The sequence below is a fragment of the Petaurus breviceps genome, unplaced genomic scaffold, assembly GCF_028583685.1.
Source record: "Petaurus breviceps papuanus isolate PSGF00001 unplaced genomic scaffold, PetGlider_PUasm1.0 90418, whole genome shotgun sequence".
Lineage (NCBI taxonomy): Eukaryota > Metazoa > Chordata > Mammalia > Diprotodontia > Petauridae > Petaurus > Petaurus breviceps.
The window spans coordinates 1,814,938-1,823,188 of NW_027187246.1; the positions used below are offsets into that span (position 1 = coordinate 1,814,938).

The following is an 8,251-nucleotide window of genomic DNA, read 5'->3' on the forward strand; positions in this document are numbered from 1 at the left end:
TAAACTTCCCTACTATTATAGTACTACTATCTATCTCCATCTCTAATTCATTTAACTTTTCTTTTAAAAATTTAGATGCTATAGTATCTGGTGCATATATGCTCGGTATTGGTATTGCTTCATTGCTTATGGTACCTTTTATCAGTTTACAGTTATGGTGTTTATCTCTTTTAATTAAGTTTATTTTAGCCTTAATTTTGTCTGACACCATAATTGCTACCCCTGCCTTTTTTACAGTAGTCAAAGCATAATAAATTCAGTTCACGTAAGTCCAGGTTTTTCTGAAATCTGCCTGATCATCATTTCTTATAGAACACTATTATTCCATTACATTTATTTACCACAACTTCTTCAGCCATTCCCCAATTGATGGCTATCCCCTCAATTTCTAATTCTTTGCCATCACAAAAGAGATTCTACAAAATTTTTGAACATCTAGATCATTTGCTCTTTTATGATGTCTCTGGGATATAGACCTAGTAATGTTATTGTTGGCTCAAAGGGTATGCACAGTTTTATAGACCTTTGGGCACAATTCCAAATTGCCCTCCAGAATGATTGGATCAGTTCACAACTCCAGCAGTGGTGTGTTAGTGTCCCAATTTTCCTACATCTTCATCAACGTTTGTCACTATCCCGTTCTGTCATACTAACCAATCTGATAGGCATAAGGTGCTACCCAAGAGTTGTTTTAATTTGTATTTCTCTAATGAATAGTAATTTAGAGGATATTTTCACATAACTATAGATAATTTCTTCATCTGAAAACTGCCTCTTCTTATTGTTTGACCATTTATCAATTAGGAGATGACTTGTATTCTTGTAAATTTGATGCAGTTTTCTATATATTTGAGAAATACAACCTTTATCAGAAACACTGGCTATAAAATTTGTTGCCCAGCTTTTTGCTTTCCTTCTAATCTTGGTTGTATTAGTTTTGTTTGTGCAAAAACTTTTTTAAATTTAATGTAATAAAAATTATCCATTTTTCATTTCACAATGTTCTATCCCTTGTGTGATCATAAATTCTTCCATTATCCATAGATCGACAGATAAATTATTCCTTGCTCTCCTATTTTGCTTTTGTATAACCCTTTATATCTAAATCATGTACCCTTTTTGACCTTATCTTTCTATATGGTGTGGAATATTGGTTTGCATGGTTTCTACTGTATTATTTTCCAGTTTTCCCAGAAGTTTTTATCAAATAGCAAGTTCTTATCCCCGAAACTGGAGTTCAGGGGTTTATCAAGCAATAGATTATTATGGTCATTTACGACTGTGTCTTGTGTACCTGACTTATTCCACTGATCCATCACTCTATTTCTTAACCAGTACCAAATAGTTTTAAATGATTGCCACTTTATGATATAGTTTTAGATCTGGTATGGCTAGGTGTAGTACCAATGCAACATCACTATAAATATACCTCCATGGTGCTCGATTGCAAAAAAAATATAACAGACTCTCCATATAGAGCACAGAAACAAAACATTTATTCAGCCACCAGAAAACCAAATCCCAACACCAGGAAACTGAATCCATCATAGCAACATAGTTAATGCACCATAATATAGCAGAGAGCCACATCATCCTTTAGCATTCCCACAAATCAACACAAACCTAGCTGTCACAGCAGGTGGCAAACCCAACTTTTACTCATAAACCTGTCCCTCTTGGAAGCATGCTCTCCTCCCAACTATCTAGCTGACTCTGACTCCCAGCTTCCTATGGACTCTACTCCACCCTTCAGTAAACTCCTCCCACCACAGGCTCCCTGTGATTATATTCAGCCTATTAGGGGGCAGAGTTGATTTTCAAAGCAGAGAAGGTCTTCAAATTACCTTAGATTTATTAAGGGGCAGGGAAGATCTTCAAATTCCCATTACCATTACACTAGGCCACCTTCCTTTGCATTTTTTTCATTAATTCCTTTGATATTCTTGACTTTTTGTTCTTCCAAATATATTTTGTTTATTCTAGCCCTATAAAATATTTTTGGTAGTTTGGTTGGCATGGCACTGAACAAGTAAATGAATTTAGTTAGAATTGTCATTTTTATTATATTGGTTTAGCCTACCCATAAGCTAGTGGTATTTTTTGAATTGTTTAGATCTGAGTTTATTTTGTGTGAAAAGTGTTTGGAATTGTGTTCATATAGTTCCTGGGTTTGTCTTGGCAAATATTTTATATTGTCTACAGTTATTTTAAATGAATTTCTCTATCTTTTGTTGCTGGATTTTGTTGGTAATATTTAGAAATGTTGGTGATTTATATGGGTTTATTTTATATCCTTCAACTTTGTTAAAGTTGCTAATTGTTTCAAGTAGTTTTTTTGTTGATTCTCTAGGATACTCTAAGTGTACTATTATATAATCTGTAGAGTGATGGTTCTGTTTTCCTCATTGCCTAATCTAATTTCTTCAATTTCTTTTTCTTTTCTTATTGCTAAAGCTAACATTTCTAGTACAACGCTGAGTAATAGTAGTGATAATACTTCAATCTTGATCTTATTGGGAAAGTTTCTAGCTTATCCCCATTATAGATAATGGTTGCTGAATGTTTTAGATAGATACTACTTATGATTTTGAGGAAAGCTCCATTTATTCCTATGCTCTCCAGTGTTTTTCATAGGTGGATTCTTTCAATGATTATTTATCCTCTGGTTCTAGGATATCAGGGCAGTTTTCCTTGACAATTTTTTGAAAGATGCTATTGAGGCTCTTTTTTTTTTAAAGCAATCGGACTTAAGTGATTTGTTGAAGGTTGTAGAAACCAGTTAGTTATTTTTGTGTGGGTGCCGAGTATCTGAGGCTGGAACCAATCCCAGGTCTCCTGACACTCATTGTAAGTAAGGAAGTAAGAACACACTGTGCCTTGGGGCTCTTTTTTTTTTTTTTAATGTGACTTTCAGGTAGACCAATAATTCTTAAATTATCTCTCCTGGACTTATTTTCTAGGTCAGTTTTTGTTTTTCCAATGAGGCATTTTACATTTTCTTCTTTTTTTCATTTTTTTTTTTGAGTGATTTTTGATGTTGCATAGAGTCATTAGGTTCCATTTGTCCAATTCAAATTTTTAAGAAATCATTTTCTCGAGTTAGTTCTTAAACCTCTTTTTTCCATCTGGTCAATTCTACTTTTTAAGGAGTTGTTTTCTTCAGTGGATGTGTTGGGTTTGTTTGTTTGTTTGTTTTTTTCCATTTGGCCAAATTTTTTTTTTTTTACTGAATTGTTTTCTTCAGTCAACTTTTGTTTTTCCTTTCCCAAATATCGACTCTCTCCCTCTCTTACATAACTCTCAATTCTTTTCCCAATATATATTTTACCTCTCTTATTTCATTTTTAAAATCCTTTTTGAGCTCTTTCAACAGGACTTATTGGACGTGAGACCAATTCATATTCCCCTTTGAGGCATTTTGACATCATTGTCCTCCTTTAAGATGTTGTTTTGATCTTGACTGTCATCAGCTTTCTATGATCAGGGATCTTTTCTGATTTTTGCTAATTTTCTTGTCTACTTTATGACTTTGAAAGTTGAAATCTGTTCATGGGATACTGGGGGCACTGTCCCAAGATTCTTGTGCTGGGGGACCAGGGACCAGGTCACTGACTTTCTGCCCAGGGGCTTCATTTGCTGGTGGCTTGCTCACTGCACTTGGATGGCCCCAACCTATTCATTTCAGTTGTGCCCTGGGTTCCATGACTAGCAGTTTTCCTTTTGCACTGGGTTGGAAGCATTAAAGGTGGCCTGCCTTGCCACTGACCTGCTGAACTAGGACCACAGTGCCTAGGTTACTGATCTGTACTGTGACTAACAGCCTTCCACTTGCTTTCCCAAACACTGTCTGTGCCTGGCTGCCTTACCCTTCTGTCTAAGTCTAAGACCCATCCTGCAGTCCTTTTAAGTTATCTTAAGCTGGAAAATTATTCTACTCTTTCTTTTTGTGGGTTCTGTTACTCCAGAATGCATTTAGAGGTTTGATTTAATGTTGTTTCTGGGGAGAACTTAGGCAACTTCCTGGGTTTTCTCTGCTATCTTGGCTATGCCTCCAAGTTTGCTATTGTAAGGGGACATAAATGATATTTATCCCACTAATATGTAAATCCAGAAAGGAATGATCATACAGGTTTCAGCTACTCTGATTTAGTATTTGTAGAGTCAAAGATAGTGGTCAATTTTCATATGATCAGAGGGTGTTAAAATTGAAAAGGACTTCAGTAATCATGACAGTACATGAAAGTACAGAATCTTTACCATGGGGCCCAATTTGAATACCTACCATGCTACTTATGAGTTGGGCAACCTTGGGCAAATTACTTATCACTTGTAGGCCTCAGTATCCTTGTCTATAAAGTAAAGAGCTTCATATTAATTAGATTTAGAAGGGACCTTAGATTTCAAATGATACAATCTCATAATTTTACATGACAGTCTGGGTTTAATTAAGCCCAGGACTTTTGAATCTAAGCCTGTTCCTTTTGACAAAATGTTAAAATGGCTGTTAAGTTGTTCATAAAATTAAGTTGATATTTTCATTGAAATGCATTCAAATTTTGTAAACAATGATAAAATAATTTATCAAAATGATATTGCCGTGGGTCAAAATCACCATGGGGAATTTCCAGAATAGCAATGACCTAGAAACTGTTTATTCAGTTTTGAGGAAGTTCACTAGCTTATATATAAATAATAAAGATGATCAGGAAAGCTAGACAGAGACATACACACGTGTAATCTTCCCTGAGGTTTTAATGTTTAACTTTGTCTTAATGTAAACATGGTAAGAAATAAAAAATGAATGGAAATTAAATATTGATGTCTATAAACTCAAAAGAAAGATCTTAAACAGTATTGTAGAGTGGTAATCTCATATTTAAAAGGAAGTCCTAGAAATACTGAAGGATTTTGGGTAAGAATGTAATTATTATTATTCTAAACTAAAGAAAACAAGTTATATTTTCATTTACCTGGAACTCAGTTATCCAGCAATTTCTCCTTACTAAGAATTAGGAAGGGAGAAAGGCTTCCTAAAAATGAAAGATCATGCAAAGCCTTTACTTTACTTCCAGAGGAGTCCCACGGACTTTTGGTTATATCCAGTTGATTCTCATGACATAATAAATTGAGTCACCTGGCTTCTAATCTCACAGCAGATTAAAAGTAACAAATATTGAAGTGGGGAGATATTCTTCTATGGGCTAGCACAACAAGAGTAGTAAGAATTGATAGCAAAAAGATGCTCTGGTCTGGCTTCATTTAGTACAAGGGAATCAGAATTTCACACTTCGATAGGATCATAGGATTTAGTGTACAAAGAGATTCTTGAGATTATCAAGTCCAATTTCTTCATTTTATAAACAAGGAAAGTTTAAAGGAAAGGAGCAGAGAAAGAAGAAGTATTTAAACCAAAATAACATAGATTGTAGATGGTAAACTCTGAGGTCATCATTGCATTATAACCCCAGTAAAACATTAATGTTTGTAATGCCTTTCATTGTCTAGGACAGATTAAATTCTCTTCTGTCAAAAAAGCCAGGGAAAGTATGTAATATATTTTTAAAAGACTATCATTTGAAATGGTTAAAATGTTGAAAATGGGACAGACTTTCAGTTATCTAGAAAATTGTTCTTTCATAACTGAAATTTTATTGTGGTTGCTTTTGAGACCTTAATTAGAAATGTTAGGGTCAGAGTCAAGATGGAGGAGTAAAAGCAAGAACTTCTATGAACTAGTGCTCCAACCACTTCCAATACCTGTAAAAAAATGACTCTAAACACATTTTCATGGCACAAAACCCACAAAGTGACAGAGAGTAACAAATCTCCTGCAAAAGGCAGCCTGGCAGGCCAACAGGAAGGATCTATCACACTGAGCTGGGAGCAGAGCACAGTCCCATGTGAACTGCACCAGCCCAGACTCCTGGCCCAGACTGGCCTGAGCAGACTTCAGGAGAGTGAATCATTGGTAGCTGTGTTGATTTCTAGACTTCTCAGCTACTAAATGCCAAAGAGAAAATAAAAGGTCAGTGGGGAACTCTGTTGATACTGGATGAGAGAAGAGTGCAGTCTGGGCCCTGCCTCCAAGACTGCAGAGGTAGAGGTGGCTGCTGCAGCTGCTACTTCAGTGGCTGCTTCCTGAGCTCTAGGCCCACAAATTGTGGGGGCAGCGGGAACGGCCCAAGCAACTTTCCAGAGGGTAATTGCAAGACTCTCTTTGCTGACATAGGGGCATAATTCTCTTGCTTTTCCCTGCTTGGATATGGGTCACAGTCTTGTATGGCAGTCCTGAGTTGAGGAGCGCTGGCATGGCAGAGTTTGGTGAGACTGTGGAGAGGCAGTCCTTCTCACAATTCTGAGGCAGGTTCCCAGAAGAAGCTCTGACAACAACTGTGCAAAATCCCAGAAATTTGGGATGTAGCACTCTCCACTCTGAAAGCAAAGTTCTACCATGGCAAAGAGGTCAAAAGTCAAGTAAGTGACTGGTAAGATGACCAAACAAAGGAAGCAAAATCAAATCATAGAATCATTTTTGGGTGTCAAAGACAATCAAAACATAGAACCAGAAGAAGACAGAAAAGTTAAAATTCCTGCATCAAAAGCCTCCAAGAAAAATAAGAACTTGTTGCAGGCCATGGAGGGGCTCAAGAAGGACTTTGAAAATCAAGTAAGAGAAGCAGAGGAAAAAATGGGAAGAAAAATGAGAATGATGCAAGAAAATCATGAAAAACAAGTCAACGGCCTCCTAAAGGAGACTAAAAAAAATACTGAAGAAAAGAACACCTTGAAAAATAGACTAATTCAAATGTCAAAAACACCCAACAAGCCAATGAGGAGAAGAATGCCTTAAAAAGCCAAATTGGGGAACTTTCCAGAAAACTCAGCAAGAAGCTGAGGGCAGCAGCTGCCGCTGCTCCAGCTCTGCACACAAGAACTCGCGCCCCCTCCCCCAATCTTCTCTTTCTTCCACTCGATCCCCTAACATCCCAACCAGCTTCTGGGCGGTCCCCCCACACTCTACCCCGGACGTGGGCGTTTCGACACTGGGCGTACCGCGAGTGTCGCTCCCTGGCTATAAAAAATGGTGAAGGAAACTACTTACTATGATGTTTTGCCGGTAAATGCCTCCCAAGAAGAACTAAAAAAGGCATATAGAAAACTAGCCTTAAAATATCACCCAGATAAGAATCCAAATGAAGGAGAAAAGTTCAAGCAGATTTCTCAAGCTTATGAAGTGCTTTCTGATGCAAAGAAGAGAGAATTATATGACAAAGGTGGAGAACAAGCCATCAAAGAGGGTGGTTCTGGTGGTGGCTTTGGTTCTCCAATGGATATCTTTGATATGTTTTTTGGAGGAGGTGGAAGAATGCAAAGGGAATGGAGAGGTAAAAATGTCATTCATCAGTTGTCAGTGAACTTAGAAGATTTATATAATGGTGCAACGAGAAAACTTGCTTTGCAAAAGAATGTAATTTGTGATAAATGTGAAGGATGAGGTGGTAAGAAAGGAGCTATTGAATGCTGTCCCAATTGCAGAGGTACTGGAATGCAAATAAGAATTCATCAGATAGGACCTGGAATGGTTCAGCAAATTCAGTCAGTTTGCATGGAATGCCAAGGACATGGGGAACGAATCAGCCCTAAAGATAGATGTAAAAGCTGTAACGGAAGGAAAATTGTTTGAGAGAAGAAGATTCTGGAGGTTCATATTGACAAGGGTATGAAAGATGGTCAGAAGATAACATTCCATGGTGAAGGTGACCAGGAGCCAGGACTTGAGCCAGGAGATATCATCATTGTTTTGGGTCAGAAGGACAATGCTATATTTACACGACGTGGTGAGGACCTTTTCACATGTATGGATATCCAGTTGGTTGAAGCATTATGTGGCTTTCAGAAACCAATAACAACTCTTGATAATAGAACTATAGTCATTACTTCTCATCCTGGTCAGATTGTTAAACATGGAGATGTTAAATGTGTGCTGAATGAAGGTATGCCCATTTATCGCCGACCTCATGAGAAAGGAATTCTAATAATTGAGTTCAAGGTAAATTTCCCAGAGAATGGCTTTCTTTCATCAGACAAGCTATCTTTGTTGGAAAAATTACTGCCTGAAAGGAAGGAAGTAGAAGAGACTGAAGATATGGATCAGGTAGAACTGGTGGACTTTGATCCATCTCAAGAAAGAAGACGCCATTACAATGGAGAAGCTTATGAGGATGATGAGCATCATCCCAGAGGTGGGGTT

The 8,251-nt window shown here is 37.2% G+C and overlaps 1 pseudogene; it reads left to right on the forward strand.

Moving 5' to 3' along the window:
- Nucleotides 1–6,864: 6,864 nt before the first annotated feature.
- Nucleotides 6,865–8,251, forward strand: part of LOC138177500 (dnaJ homolog subfamily A member 1 pseudogene) — a 121,563-nt pseudogene continuing 120,176 nt past the window's right edge.